This window comes from Python bivittatus, unplaced genomic scaffold, assembly GCF_059951505.1.
Source record: "Python bivittatus isolate LINGU-HERP-01145 unplaced genomic scaffold, Pbiv_v1 ctg000680_np1212, whole genome shotgun sequence".
Taxonomy (NCBI): Eukaryota; Metazoa; Chordata; class Lepidosauria; order Squamata; family Pythonidae; genus Python; species Python bivittatus.
Genome location: NW_028277095.1, coordinates 6,957,629 through 6,974,331, shown reverse-complemented (window position 1 = coordinate 6,974,331; position 16,703 = coordinate 6,957,629).

Below are 16,703 nucleotides of genomic sequence, written 5' to 3'. Positions count from 1 at the left end.
CCCTGTCTATCTTGATCTCTTTGGAGAAGATGCACTTCTTTTTTGGGGGGATGGGGGTTGCCCATTCAGTGCTCTGAGCTGTCTAGGATGGCTTGTGTTCACCCCTACAGCCGGCCATCCTGCAGATGGGCTGGGTTTGCAAATCCGGCTGTGGAAAGTGGAGAGGACTCTCTCTCCAGCCGGGCCTTCTCAGTGTGTGGGTTCCAGCTTTGCCAAGTCAGCCACATCCCCATAGCTCCAACCTTAGCCTACTCCAGGAAAGGTTGCAGAACACGTGCCCACAGCAAGTGTCCCATTTCCCACAAACAAGGAGTGGGAGCAGAGCTGAGTAAGAGCTGGCAGGGAGGCTGCTCCTTGTCTCCAAAGGCAACCTGCCAAGCTGGGCGAGGTCCCCAGCGCCTCCACCCACTCCAGCCTAGCAGAAGGGAAGGAGCAGAAGCTCGTGTCCATGGCAGGTGACTCGCTGGCCCATTTTGGAGTGGGAGAATCGCTGAGGGCAAGGTGAGGCCAGCCTGGGAACCAGCTTTGCCCTGCAAGAGACAGAAAGAGAAAGAGCAGAAGAACATGTTTTACTTTGGGGGAAATCGGGTGTGCAACCAACAGCCAAGGGGTGGCCAAGTCAGTGCCAAGGTGGGCTTTGGGGTCTGGAGTGGATGTGCACAAAGTCTCATGAAGTGTGTGGGTATGTTGATGTGTGTGTGCATCCTGACAGTGGCGTGGTTCATACATCACTCTCAGCCATAATCTCTTGAAGCATGATTTGTTGACTAAGGCACCCTTGGCAGAGTTTGCCCATCAGGCAAAGGCAGGGAGTTGCAATGTTCTCCTGGTATTGGCTGGATATGGCCTTGGATTGGTATAGCAGATGTCCATAGTGTGTAGTGGAGCGAGGGGAATAGCCAATTCTATTTACACTGGCACTGAATCAAAACGATAGCCAGAATGATGATCTTCCAGACATTAATTAATACTTTAGCCCTTTTGTCACATTAAAAATAACAACTTGGTAAAAATGTTTAGTAGTATTCAAAAGGCACAACCAAAATGTGTGACCCTTCCTCTTGGGGTTATAAACCACCAAACTAAATCATGGTTTATGAACCACTGTGCTTATAATGGTTTGTCTGATTTGGACTCAGCATGTTGTGTGACCCCAGTCATTGAATGAGGGCATCAGTCCACCTATCCATTTCAGATTTTGAGTCCCATAAATTTATGGTTTGATCAGTTTCTTCTTGCTTTGGTATGTTCTCACACCTGTATCTAGTTGACCTCATTTTTTCATTGGAACAAGTCAGTGTCATCTCTTAGTGACCACAAAGATAGATTTTCTCCAGGGTGATCTGCCCCAGCCTGGTCTTTCAAGTCTTCCAACAGTGCACCCATCATCACTGTAACTGAGTCCATCCACCTTGTTGCTGATCGTCCTCTTCTTCTCTTTCCTTCTACCTTTCCCAACAATATAGACTTCTCCAGAGTGATAGGTCTACTCATAATGTGTCCAAGGTATGATAATTTGAGCCTGGTCATTTGTGCCCCAAGTGAGAACTCTGGAATGGTTTGTTCTATGCTCCGTTGGTTTGTTTTCTCAACTATCCATGGTCTTCTCCAATACCAAGTTCGAAGGTGTTACTACCCTTTCTATCCTGCTTCTTCAAAGTCCAACTTTCAGTTCCATACAAGGAAAACCATTGTCTGCACAATTCTGACCTTTGTAAGGATAGACACATCATGGCATCATGCCACTCTGTCTATGCAGCATATTTCTTACCTCCTGGTTCTTTACAATTGATGATCAATCCTAAAAGGCAGAAAATATCTACCACTTCAGTATCTTCATTGTGAGTTCTAAGGTTGGTTGCTGTAACTGCTGTCATTAGTTTGGTCTTCTTTGTATTTCATCTTAGTCCTGTTTTTTCATGGTGCTTCTGGATTTTCATTGCTAGAGCTTCCAGATCATTTGCATTTTCTGCTATCAGAGCAGGATAATCAACATAGTGCTGGTTATTGATGTTTCTTCTCCCAGTTTTAAAACCACACTCATCTTCTAATCCAGTTTCCCTTAATATACTATATCCAGCATCCCCACAAATAAGGGGAGAATATATAGCTTTGTCTCACTCTTCTGCCAACCTGGAGCCAGTCTGTTTTACACGGTTCTATCTGGATTGTGACTTCCTAACCTGTTTTGCATGAAGACAATGAGATGTTCTGGGATTCCCATTTTCCTAAGGACATGCCACAGCTTGACATGATCAACCCAACTGAAAGCCTTTCTATAATCGATGAGGCACATAGTGACCTCATTTTGGTATTCTTTGGCTGTCTCAATTATCCAGTGTGCATCACTGGATAGGCTTTTCTAAATCAGTATGAATAGGTGGCATCTCTTTTTCCATGTAGGGCTCTAATCGGCATTGGATGATCCTAAGCAATATTTCGCTAGCATGTGAAATTAAGGATATTGTAAGATAAGTTGCCCACTCTGTTAAGTCTCTTTTCTTTGGTATTGGTATGTAGACTGACCTCTTCCAATCGGTTGCCCACTGTTTTATTCTCCAGATTTGCTGGCAGAGTTTGGTTAGAACTTTTATTGATTCTTCCTTTGTTGTTCACCATATTTCTGTAGATATTCTATCAGTTCCTGTAGCCTTATGACTTGGTAATGGCCAGAGTGCTGATCTCAATTAATCTTCTAGTACTAGGAGTTCATGTACTGTAAGTAGGCAACATCTTCTAAGATGTCTTGGATGTTGACATCTTTATGTACAGTAATTCAGTATACAGGTAGTCCTCATTTAGCAACCACAGTTGGGACTGGCTACTCAGTCATTAAGCAAAGCAGTTGCTAAGTGAAACCAAGACTGTGCTTACGATCTTCCTTCAGCTTTCCTTTGCTTTACAGACCTGCAAAGGTCATCAAGGTGAGGACTGGTCATAAAGTTACTTTTTCATCTCTGTCGTAACTGGGAATGGTCGCTGTACAAGGCAATCACTAAACAAGGACTACCTGTATTCCTTCCATTTTCTTTGCCTGCATGGCAACATCAGGAACCAGACATGTCAAAGGTTTTAATTTAGGCATATCATAAACACCATTATTACTCCGAAAGATCCTCAGCTCTTCCTCAGTAGCAGGTTGAGGGCCATCCCACCCAAGGCCCCATAATCTAGCACTATATCATTAATCAGTTGATATTGTCTGTCCATGAGGTTTTCTTGGTAAACTACAGGAATGGTTTGTCATGCCGTCTCCTGCGCAGTATGAAATGATGCCTTTGCTGGGGTCATTTGCCTCTGGCATCTTCCTATATTGTTATTGCCCAATATAGATGCCTGTATATATTCTTAGCATACCCTCCCAGTAGTATTCACTCATCCTTCCCAGGAACACCCTGCACCAACTCCTCCTCCTGCCCCAGGACTTGAGCAGACATTTCTTCATAGATCTATACTTTTTATTTAAAAAAAAAAACTTCCAGATTAAATTCATACTTAAATACTATTGAAACCTATTTTAAAATTCATTTGTTCTCAAAATATTTATCTATCTATCTATCTATCTATCTATCTATCTATCTATCTATCAATCAAATTTGTCACCGCCCATCTCGTTAGAAAATGACTCTGGGCAGTTTTCAGGAAAAATAAATATTAATTAAAAATGCAATGTAACAAATCGTCCTAAATAAATAGTAAGTAAATTCCCAGATAATTGATGGTAGCTAAAACTAAAATACGCATTTCGAGATGTATTTTCTCTTGAAGCATGGAAGGGTAAAACCATTCTGATGCAATGTGCAGAAAGGACAAGACCTGGGTTCAGTGTTTTAAGCTGCACATTGATCCAGGAAGAGAGGATCAGGTCAGACTAGATCACATTTTAAAAACAACCATTCTCCTACTTCCTACAATGGCACCTCCCTCCCGCCTACCCCGCAAACAGCTAGTGCAGATGTTCTTGACTCCCCATCCTCCAGAGAAGCCTTGGAATGACAACCATCCAGCTGGAAACTCTGGAGGCCAGGAAGCTGAAGGTTACTCGCCCTCCACCACAGATGCATTAAGCTGATCGAGCAACAGAAACGTTGCAAAATAATTTAATGTTATAATATGGTTATAGCGTAATGGCCCGTTCAGGACCCAAGAATGTTGAGCGTGTGGATGTTCTTTGCTGGTTGGTTATGAGAACAGCCTTTTCATTTCATTCAGGGGTATCCGCGGGAGGTGTGTCTATCAGGAAAGTGAAGATGGTGGCCAAAGCTGCATGATTAAAGCTGCCATCTTGACTTTTGGGCACCCCTGCCCCCACCGTGGTGCCCCTGTCTTCCCCAGGTGACTCTGAGGCCAGGAGGAAAATTCTGCCCCTTAGCAGAAGATGGAGATGGATGAGACTGCAATCTGAAAGCAATCCAATTAATGAGATTTCTCTTTTCCCTGTCCTCTGTTCAAAGAAGCTTTGGGAGAACCTTGAATTTTGTCAAGGTGGGATGCCAAGATCTTGGCACAGAGTTACCTTATTTATCTTTGTGTATACCTAAGTGAGTAAGCAAAATTAGCACCATAAGATCCAAGACCATTGACCAAGCATGACTCTATCCATCCAGTCCTACAGATGTAAGGAGATCTGGACGATATGACAGGCCTTATCTGTAGGAGTCTCCATCTCCCTACCTCAGGAGGTATGCATGACCCCTACCCATCTCTTGCTTCAGAAGGCCTTCAAAACCATTCAAGAGCCTTTGCTCCATCATGAGAACTTGGGGGAGTCCATCTGGTTATTGTACTTGTTTTAATGTTGGTTAGGGGAATTATTAGGATATTCTTTATTAAATTCTCCCCAGAGTTGGTATGACTTGGGGCAGTATATAAATACTTTTTTTAATTGCATCTTTCTTTTGCCACTTATCTGTACACTTTCTGCAATGCAATATTTATTATATGTGCACAATATGCTAACCTATTTCAATGAACTGCAGTTTACAAAATTAACCTGATCCTTAAACTAACTTGGGCTATAAACTGGTTGGGTTACACAATTTGCTTAACCAGGTTGATTAAAGTCATCACAACATGGTAAGCTAGGTTCGTGTTTTGCAGCCCAGACCTGACAGTCCTAAGCTTGGTCCATCCTTGATTCAGCTGTTGATTACTTCACGTTTTGTGCAAAGGCAACCTTTGGGTTAGTTTGTGGTTCAATGTATTGGGGAAAGCCATAAAATGGGTTATTTCTTCACCATGTTTAGCATGTGTGAATGCAGCCACCAAGCCATAAACAAGCCAACCATTTATTAACCTAGTCTGTTCTGCAAACTTAGCTGTAGACTCCAAGGTCTCTTGATGCCATCATCAAAGTAGGAAAGAAAACCAGCAACTTCCCCATGCACATCTGTATCAAGCCAGGGAAAGGAAGGAGCTCTCTTTGTGCTCACCTGAAGGATGGAGTCTAGAATGCTTTGGGCTGTAACAAGAAAATTCCCACCCAGCTGAGAGTCCAAGACTGCAGTCCCACTTTCATGAGAAGCGAAGAAGTAGCTTTTCCTGACATTATCTGACCCATCGATCTGCAAGGGAGGACCCAAGAGCTTGCAACAGGAGTTTTTCCAGGGTGGGCCCATCCGCTATGGAGCCCTTGGATGAGTCCCAATATCCCACACATTGAAGCAGAATTTTATAGGTTGACCACACCAAGTATAAGTGAAGCCAAGCCATGCTTCTTGCTTACAACCACTATTTATGAGACACAATCATGTGACTAACACATGCAGATTCTATGGTGTCCTTGGCTTTGTCCCTGAGTTTTAATGTTGTTGTTGTTCAGTCGTTAAGTCGTGTCCGACTCTTCGTGACCCCATGAACCACATCGCGCCAGGCCTTCCTGTCCTTCACTGCCTCCCTGACTTTGCTCAGTTTCATGCTCATTGCTTCAGGGATGCTATCTGACCATCTCATCCTCTGAGTTTTAATAGCTTGCTCCCAATTGCCCCCAAATCAGCCATTTCCCCTTCCTACTCATGGGACTGAAGTGGGCTTCCAGGTGAACTTTTAATCCTAAAGGAGACAACCAAGATCATTAGCTGATTTTTGTGTGACCATATCTTCTGGAGAATTCCTTCACACAGCATCAAACACATCTCAGCCTCTGGTGTTCCAGGGAGCCCTGGCTAACCTTATCAGAAGAAGGTCACACAGGGAACAGGCAATCCACCTACATCCTTCTTATTATCAGCCTTGGATTAACCATTATGCAAATTAAACATGTGCTTTGGGCCTCAAGGGAAGGGGGGCACCACAGAGTTTTTCCCCTAGCTATCATGCCTTTACCTCTTTGACTTTCGGTTTCAATAAATTTTTGTATTTGCATTTCTCCTTTATAACACTTTTATTTAAAAGATGTTGAAACTTTGCATTTTTCTATTGTCCTAGGTATAAGTAAATAATTTCCTTATACTGCTGACTGCTATTTAGCGTTAAATGAATAAAAATCTTCTAAAGTGTTCTGGGGTCCAACCTCAGGAATGGTCTGGAAGGAAACTGAATTTTTAATCTCCTAGTTCACCTTCCGCACTTACTGAATCTTAATGTCTCGGCAGTGAAGCAATGGAGTGGCACCATTGTTGGGCTGTACTAAGGGCAGTGTTTCTCAACCTTAGCAACTTTAAGAGGTATGGATGTCTACTCCCAGAATTCTCCAGCCAGCATGCTGGTTGGGGAATTCTGGTAGTTGAAGTCCATCCATCTTAAAGTTGCCAGGGTTGAGAAACACTGACTTAGGGTACCGGTTGGCCTTAATCTGACCCTGCTTATTATCAACCAGACTCCCAGGCCCACCTACATTTCTTATTTTAAGATTCTTTTAGTTAAAAACGAACAAACAATAAATAATAGCAAAGCTAAATTCCAACCGTCAACACGATCTCTGTGTTCAGGATAGTCTCTGATCCCCACGAAGGTCCTGATGGACAGAATCAGCATGGTGGTGACTGCTGGACCGCTATACATTCTGGAAAGTACGCCCACCTGCCCTGGAAAAGATGAAACTTGGAATGGCAGAGACCCAGAGGACTACATGCTGGCTGGGGAATTCTGGGAGCTGAAGTCTGCACATCTTAAAGGTGCCACGTTTCAAAAACACTGGACAACAGGGTGGTGTCAGGGAACAACTTCATCAACTGCTTACCTTATTTACAATCAAAGACCAAACCTATAAAACACAATCACATAAAAGGAAAATAAAGTTAATACAGTAAAAGCCCCATGATTAATAAAATGAATAACTACTTTAACTTTTTAGTTTGGTTTTGGATGATTGTGCTAACTAGTACTAATGAAGCTCACCAGCTTTTCTTCTGCCAAAAAAGTGTTGTCAGCATTCTCACCTTGGCCCTCATGTTGTTTCTCTGTCTTATTTATTGTTTAAGGTAGCATTACAGAAATACTTCCTAAATGGAACAACCTTATAATAAGACCTTTAAATTTTGTGTGCATCCTAAAGGGAATTCACTTTACTTACATAAAACATATATATACTTGCCAGTCCCAGTAAGCAAACAAATTTTGTCAGACACCTTCTCAAGCAGGATTATCGACCAAATGTTATCAAATTATTTCTCATATAAAAGATTGTACAACTATTGAATCTCCATTGGTGGGCAATGATTAACTTTGCTATGAAAAGCAATTAGACAACATTTCTTGTTTTGTAACTTTTCCCATCTCTGCTTTCCCACCTAAGCCTTGACTGCTGTAGACTATTAACAAGAAAGTCTGCATTTTATCAGAAACAGGGTCTACACATCATACTAAACCTTGGTTTGTTTAACTATGATTTATTGATTAAACTATAAATGATTGGATTTGCAAAATACAGAAAGCCATAATTTGAGGGAAGCATGGCTGGTCCCTGAAGACACTGTAAGACACCTATTTTGCTCCTTAAAAAGTTCTAATGCTACATATTTTGGACCCAGCCATACCATAGATGATCTGGGGCTGATTTACAGATCTCAGAACAATGGTGGGGATTGCATGGAAACTGTGGACCTGCCTTCCTTGCCATTAAGTCTGACCGACATCTCCCTTTCAGCAGTGTCTGTTATGTGAACCTGGCCAACAACCTGCTATTATTCTCTAGCTAATAATCCTGTTGGATACGTGCAGAATACAGTCTTGTGCACCAGAAAAGCATGAATTGTAAGGCAGCCAATGTCCGTCTTAGAACTATTAGTTCTAGGCTGCAGAAACCCAACCAACCACTAGATAGCAGCAAAGAGCTGGAGTTTTATGTCTCTCTGCTGTCATCTAGTGGCTGTTTGTGTTTGTGCAGCCCAGATATGGACATGTAATCCTAAGCAAGCACTTTCTCCCTCCCCCATGTCAATGTTCCCATCCAATGTCAGAAGGTTCAACGTGCCAAGCAACCCACCCCATCCTGCCACTGTTCCAAAAACCACTTGCAGCTGGAGGAGCTCCCAAGCTAGGCAGGTTCCAAAACTGCAGGGTGCCAGCTCTTCCCAGACAGGCCACCTCCCTTGTCTTGAGATGAGGCTGCAACTCCAGCTGAAATATGGGTAGATGTGGTTTGGAAACAGCCCCTTATTTATTCTGACTTCCTGGGAGAGAAACTAGAAAAGAGCTTGGGTTGATGCAGAGCATGGGATGAAGTTCAGTAGGTCAAAGATACAACTGAGGCGTGGAGGTAACGCTAGGGTGCCTTGGGGCAATAGTTTGGTGCCCTAGAAATGAAAGGGAGATGAATCCCAAGAGGAGATTTTGTAGTGCAGCAACAGGGATCCTTTGGCTTCCTGGATGTAGTTGAATGCGGTTCCCAGCATCCTTCACCGTCAGCCAGGCTGGCTGGTTCTCTTGGGAGTTGCAGTTCTCCACTTCTAGGCTCTCATGGGTTCTCTGCTGTGTTTGATATTCTGGAAGGATGTCAGATGGCTCTCCCTCAGACATGTTTGCATTCACCCCAGTTGATTTACGTAAACTAGAATGTGGCCTAAATAGGTACAAAGAGTGTTGCTGGATGGGCCATGGCTTCATCTAGTCTATTATTCCAAGACAGGTTGGCCAACAGGAAGCCTCTGCCATTTCTGAGAGTTCTCCCTGGTGGCATTCAGAAGATTACAACCTTTGAATGAGCGGGATTTCCTTTAGGGATCAAGACATCTTTTTCAAATCTCAAAACTTGCACCGTGGCATCTGCCAGGCATAAAGACATGTCACTGGAGTAGACACAAAGATTTGTCCACTGACCATGGGGACAAATTCATGAAGTTGTGCAAATGGAACCAGTCGAAGAATAACTAGTTTAGTTTTGATCTAGCATGAGGTATGAACCAAGCCATGCTGGTTCACTCAACCCACTTGGTTAAAACAAACCATGCTTAATGCAGCATATGAACACAGCTATTACCATTCCCATCTTTGTTCTGTGGCCTCCAGATGTGATAGGATTACAAATCCCAGAACTGCTAGGCCCTGAGCTATTGACTGTAATGCTTGGGGTTATGGTAGTTTAAATCTCTGGAAACCACAAGTTTGGGAAATCAAATCTACATGGATTTGATGAATATATCTCACTAAACCATTAGGTGGTTTATTTTGTTGTACCACAGTATGTTCTGTGAGAATCCAGATCCTGTGGCTCAGTGTGTTGCAAATGAATATATTTGCAACACACTGTTGTGACTATTGTTCAAACACACATCTGCCGATTCCAGAACCATCACCATCACCATCATCATCTCTCACAGAATCTTAGAATTGTGACTAGGATCACCTGGTCTAACTCTTCTTAAAACCTCCAGTGTTGGAGAACCCACAATCTGTGTAGGTAGAATCTTCTAGTTCTCTACAGATCTTACCCTCAAGAAGTTCTTCCTTGTATTTAAATGAAATCTACATATTTGCAACATATACTTGTTATTTCTGGTTCTAGTTTCTGTGGCAATGGAAAATACTTCCTGACCATCTTCCCTATGGCACCTTTTTATGTACCTGACTACTGATATTATATTTTCTCTCCAGCTTCTTTGCTCCAGACTGAATATCCCAGTATCCTTCAGCCTGTCCTCACATGGCAGTTCCTCAAGTCCTCTATCAACATTGTCACCTTCCTCTGAATCTATTCTTTGGAAATATGGTGGCTACAAGACTCCAGGTGTGGTCTCACCAGTCCTGTGTAGAGGGATTAAGGACTTTTCTTCTCTGCCTCTGGCTCTTTTCTTGTTTTACAAGTTCACTGATAGAATGGTGGACCTTTCTTTCTTCATAGCCAGGTGCAGTTGACAAGAGTTCTGCCAGTTTCCTCTTTCTGCCCACATGATGGGGAGAATGGTAAACAGTGGTGCTTTCTTTCTTTTTTCTAAAAATTCACCAATGGATGCACCAGACAGGAAAGTGTCAGATATAAAGGGGAGTAAACAGAAGGGAGGGCTTATACAAAAAGTCTTACAAATGGAAACTACATGTCCTCAAAGACCCACCCATGGAAAGGAAAGTGATTGGTGTCTGCTTTCTCAGCACAGGTAGAAGGGATAAAGAAGCAGGGGATCCACCAACCACGGAAGATGATAATCCTTGTCCAGACACAGCACTCAGCCAGCATCCTTGACAAAGCTGAAAAGCAGATTGAAATCCAGATGGCTATTTCTTAAGCCACTTAATTCCCAACCTGTTTATACATTGGAGTCAAGCAACTTAAGGCTGCAACAAGGGTGACCGCAAGATGTGGTCAAAAAAGTTAAGATAGTGGCCATAAGAGTGTGATTGAAGCTCTGTCAATTTTGTATGTGTGTCGCAGGTGGGGCTTTGATCACACTGTTGTGGCCACCATCTTGACTTTTTCCACCATACCTGTGGACACTTGTGGACTGGGGTATAGAAAAGCCCTCTGCAACTTCATCCTCATACATGGAGTAGGTTCTGAAATGTCCATTCTTTCACAGTTCTTGAGAGACCTTGGTTCAAAGAGTGACAGTGAAGGAAAATAGGCCAAGGGAGAGCTAATCCATATTAAATCATCTTGGAGGAAGTGGAAACATTTGACAGCAGTGCACAACCTGATACCCCAAGACTTGCAGGCCCCCCTTCAGGGTCTTCAGAAGTTGTTACCCAACTGTAACATCAGATGGAACAGAAGAAGAAAATTACTGGGGTGGAATATAACTTTAAATCTGAGTCCCATGATACTACACCTCTTTTTCTTCTGGCCCCATCCACTACCATTTGGTATGCACTCCCAGGAATACTACGCCATCCAAGAGTTTCCCCAAGTCTATCTATCCCAGCTTTAGGAAGTCTAGCCACCTGACTTCAGAAGGAACAACCTGAATTGCAACTGCATTAAAATACTTTGCAACAGAAGGAAACATGTACATTTGCATCTGAGAGAAGGAAATGCACGTGGGTGAGCTAATTGTGATGGTTGGGGGTTCTGGGGTGTTTTCTAGACCTGCCTGTTTCCTTAAATAGAGTAGTGCTGGCAAAGATCTCCTTTCCTAGCATCCTTCAAATGATTCCCTTCTCCTCAGTTGCTGAGGAATGGGATTAAATGATGCTAAACCTGTTCTATCCCTGCCACCTGTCATTAGCCAGTGACCCTGTCAAGGTTTCTAAATGCTCCTAAATCCAGTGGGATTAAATAGCTCACTTCTTCCACCTCTGTTCAGACACCAGGCAGGTCCAGTCTCCACCCAAGCAAGGAGAAAGTCAACTCTATGAGCAGGAACCCTAACATGGCAAAAATCTGGGCAATAACACCACTCTGGTCTCCACCAGTACTATTTTCCCTCTCTTAATCCTCAGCTGAACTACCCACCATCCATTGTGCACATCTTGGGGGGAAATACAGTTCAGGGTCACAGTTTTTAAAAAATCCAAAGAATTGAGTGCGTTGATTCAGGCACACTGAGACCCCAAACTTGGCAACTGCTCAACCAGAACGTTTCTCCTGTCTGACAGGCTCATCAGCAGTTGGGAGTGGAGCTCCCCAGGACATAGATTACTGGAAGGCTGCCAGCCTTATGCAAACAGCAGCTGGCCACGTGCAGCCAGAAAGCGAGAGAGAAGAGCAGTGCTAGAAGAGGGTGTTCCTCCCAACTAATGACCCGGGGGCCCTCCCCAATGGCTTCTGGGAAAAGTGAATTGGATTAAGAGGGGGTGGGGAAAAGAGATGCAAGAGGAAAGGTCCAGGAAGTGGCAGTGGGTGGCTGGTCTCTTTCTCCCCCCTGGGGAAAGGAAGGCGGGAAGTAACAGAAGCTGCATGAGCTGAAATGGGTGGTGAGGTCAGGGGTCCACCAAGTAAAGAGGGTTGGTCAAGGGAGCAGGTGTTGTCCTGGAGAAGCTGGCCTTCACATTCCTGCCAAGAGGGACACCATGGCTGTATTTTAAGATTGTCAACTGATCAATGGAAAAGGAAAACTTGGATAACCTCGCATCTTACAGAAGCACCAGACTGTGGACTCAGAAGGATCACAAAGATCATCTGCAGTGTAAAGGAAATCCAATTAAATAATCCTCAACTGGTGGCTGTCCAGCCTCTTCTTCAAAATCTTCAGAGATGGAGACTCCATAAGTAGACTGTTTCACTGTTGTTCCACCCTCCTTCATTAGATTTATATCCAGCCTTTCATTCAGGAGCTCAAGGCAGCATACATTGTGTTCCTTCCTCCCCTGTTTCACCACCACCACCACAAGCCAGTGAGCTGGGTTGGGCTGAGAGTGTGACTGGTCAAACATCCCCCCAGGAGCCTCCATCACTGAGGGTCGACTTGAATCTAGGTCTCTCTGGTGCCAGTCCAATACTGTCACCACCACACCAGCCTGGCCCAGCAAAACACAGCAGGACAATGAAACCTTCCAAGGAAAGTCAACTTTCAGTCTTCTGCTTGCCATTAGGTGAGATGGCCATATTTGCTGGGCTGTCAACCACCTGAAGGATTCTTGCAAAGATGATTGCAATCACAAGAAGGGAGATAAAGAAGGTCTTGCCCATCCCCTGCTCATCCTTTTGCCCACAAGGGGGGAAGCATTGGTTTCTATTTGAATTGTAGGACTAACCTTTACCTTTGTCTCTAGGCCACCACTTGCAATCACTGTCAAAAGATCTAGGTCCCACCCAGATATTTTTTTCCCCACCTGTCTATAGGTATTCTGTGATTACATTGATCACTTGTAGTATGTCAAAGACTTAAACTTTCAACAGCATGTCCTAACCTAGGACTGGTCCACACAGCCAGTTTGCTTCTGTGCAATAATGGGCCATTAACCATTTCTCAAGGGCAAGAACGCATGGCATCATCCTCTTCTGGCCCCCGGCCCACCAGGAAGGCAATCTTCTTCCCATCTTTTCCTGCTATGTGTCAAATGTAGTGTTTTCTGACTTGCCAGCACTTCTGGTTCACTTGCTGTGACTCATTTTATTGTAAGCAAACACTTCCACTCCAATTGGCTACTGTGGTAGGAATGACCCCTCCCTTCTAGTCACTGCCTTTTTAAAAAAGAGTTCACCAGTGGAACAGCAAGCAAGCAAATAGTTGTTGAATAAATAATAAAGCTCCAGGCCGCTTCAAGTACCAATGGAACAGTTAAAAGTTGGACATTTGATTTTTTTCTTCCGAGTTCACTTATAAAACCATGAAAAGTTGGCTCTGTCTTTTTTATAAGTTATATAAATTCAGTGGAACAGTGAAAATGAACTTGTCTGTGGGTTTTTTGTGTGTTGGTATTTTGTTTCCTTTAAACCAGGTGGAATGGATAAGAAGCCACTTTCCCCTTCTAGCCCAAGGAACAGGAAAAATGGCTTTGTTTGTAGGCTTAACTGTTTAGATCAGTGTTTCTCAACCTTGGCAACTTTAAGACGGGTGGACTTCAACTCCCAGAATCCCCCAGCCAGCATGCTGGCTGGGGAATTCTGGGAGTTGAAGTCCACCCGTCTTAAAGTTGCCAAGGTTGAGAAGCACTGGTTTAGATTTATATGGCCACCCATCTCAAACAAGTGATGCTGTGCAGCTAAAGCAGAGGAAGGGGTTGAAATCTAGAAGGGCTTTTTCAAGCCACCTTCATTTTCAACTAGTTTATCCACAGGGTCCAGCAATTAAATGCTACAGAGTGAACACTTCTATAGTGCAAGTGTCAAAAAAGTCAACACACTATCTATGACCATGAAATTGAAGCCCTGCCCCCCCTTTTTTTACCTGTGTTGCATACATGACACATATAAAAGTGGTCAACCCTTGGATTGCATGGTCTTGGATGACATAATGATGTTTTTTGAACCTTCCCTTCCCTCCATTTACACACAACTCTGTTTGAGCCCCACCTAACTATGCAATCAGCCCGTTCAAAACCACTGTTCTATATATTTAAATCAGCATAGGCATATTTTCTGAAAAGTCATGCCCTCTTTTGGGGGTGATTTATAATGCTTGCCTTCATCCCCCTTCCTTGCAGATCCCATTGTGACTCAAGAAGAGGTGGTCTCAACCTCTATTTGCTCTGGATTCACACCTCATGCGAAGCCCACTTTCCCAACATGGGTGTCCTGCAAACTTTCCATTCCCAGAATTCTCCAGCTCTTGTTGGCTGGAGAATTCTGGGACTTAAAGTCCACACACACTTCTAGAGGATACCCAGAATGGGGAAAGTTGCGTTCAACTACAGCTTGTTTCATCACGGTTGTTGAACAAATCATTCGCTGGGTCACACAAATTCTAATTTATTTATCACATTGATTGAAATCACACACAAACAACACACTAAGCCAGTGGGAAGCGGTAGAGCACTTTCTCCTGCCTGTCTTCCATTCCAGCTCAGGTCTCTGACAACTGGGTTCCTGCAACAGACGTAAGCCCCAAACACCATTGCTGTATACACAGAATATGTCACCCAAACAAATAATCATATTGTGTCTTAAAGTGATGGCTTTGTTCCAGAGTTGGATGAAGGCCAACTGATGCCCTAAACCCAGCCCAACAATGGTGCCCTTTTATGGAAGTGAAACTCTCACACTGTGAGACAGAAACAAATGTGGTCACTGACAACACCTTCAAACCAAACTTTTAAACTTTAGTCACCCACCATGCTAAAGAATTTATTTCTAACAATGCAGATTAAAGTCAAACACAATTACAAAAAAATTGAATGGAGTGTGGCAGTGAGAGAGGCATGATAGCGGGGGGGGGGGGAGACTGTGGTGCCCCCCTTCTCTTGGGGCCCTAAGCACGGGCTTAGTTTACTTAATGGTTAATCCAGGGCTGAATTTGCAAAAGAGGGTTTCTAAAGCTTTGAAGACATCTTTGAGATGGGAGGAAGAAAGTTTGAATGGAGATTCAATCCCACGACAGCAACTTGATGAATTAAAGATCAAGATTGTTAGATCTCCCCCCCCCCCCCCGCCAAAACATGGAATATAAAGTTGACTTGTTTGATTGAGGGCAAAATAAAAAATACTGCCATAAAATGACAAGGATTTTTGGATTTGCAAATGGAAAGGGGGAATTACAGGAAGAAGTGGATTATGTATATAATTTTATAGGGGGTGGAGAAATATTAAATTTGCTTGTACTTGTTGCAAAGAAGATGGGGAGTCACTTCCTTACAGTAAATATTCCTTTTTTATTTCTTTTCTTTTTGCACTTTACATTTTTTTTCTTGTTCTTTTCTTTTTTTCTTTCTGATACTAGTTTCTTTTGTCTTTTTGTATTGTTCAAATCCTCAATAAAAATTATTTTTAAAAAACAGGGCTGCCCTGTTCACACAACAAACCAAAAATGATGGCTGGATTCCTGCCAAATGTTGAAACCCGGTTTCCCAACCCCATTTTAGTCTAGTCTAGCATGTTGGGTGAAGCGAGCCAACTTGTCAAAGGATTTCAAACAAGCCTCCTTCTTTCTCAAGGACCTCCAACTTTAAATGAGAGTATTTTCTTAATTAGCCAGGTGAAAGGGTTGAGTTCCCAACACTTCAAGCACTCCATTCTATCATCTTCCTCCTCCTCCTCCTCCTCCTCCTCCTCCTCCTCCTCCTCCTCCTCCTCTTCTTCTTCTTCTTCTTCTTCTTCTTCTTCTTCTTCTTCTTCTTCTTCTTCTTCTTCTTCTTCTTCATCATCATCATCATCATCATCATCATCTTTTATATATGTGTGTGAGCTAATAAACCTGTTCTATGCCCCCTCCCACCACCTCTGACTTTAAACTACAGCAGGAAGCTACTTCTTCAGTGACAGCCTCTCTACAGTTTTCCCACACCACCCATTTAAGGAGGCATGGGTGGAAGCAGGATTGTGCAACTTCATGGGACATTCATACAACATGTTCCTTCCTTGAAGGCAGCCTGATGCAAAATGACTTCACTGGGAACACCATCGTCCCTACCTAGCAGGGCTGGCATCAGCAGCTTGGATCAGCCGGGCTCCCTGCCCACCTGCCCATATTTGTTTTTATATTTAATGGTATGATTTAGCATATACAGTAGCTAGATCCTGGACTGGCACTAGGAGGACCCAGTGCAAGCACCCCGTCAGTTGCAGAAGCTCCCTGGGGGACTTTGGGCTGGTGCAACCTACTTCACAAGGTTGTTGTGGGGGGAAGGGGAAGGGGGGAACCTATGTAAAGAGAAGAAGGGAGGGAGGGAGGGAGGGAGGGAGGGAGGGAGGAAGGCAGGCAGGCAGGCAGGCAGGCGGGAGGGAAGGAGGGAAG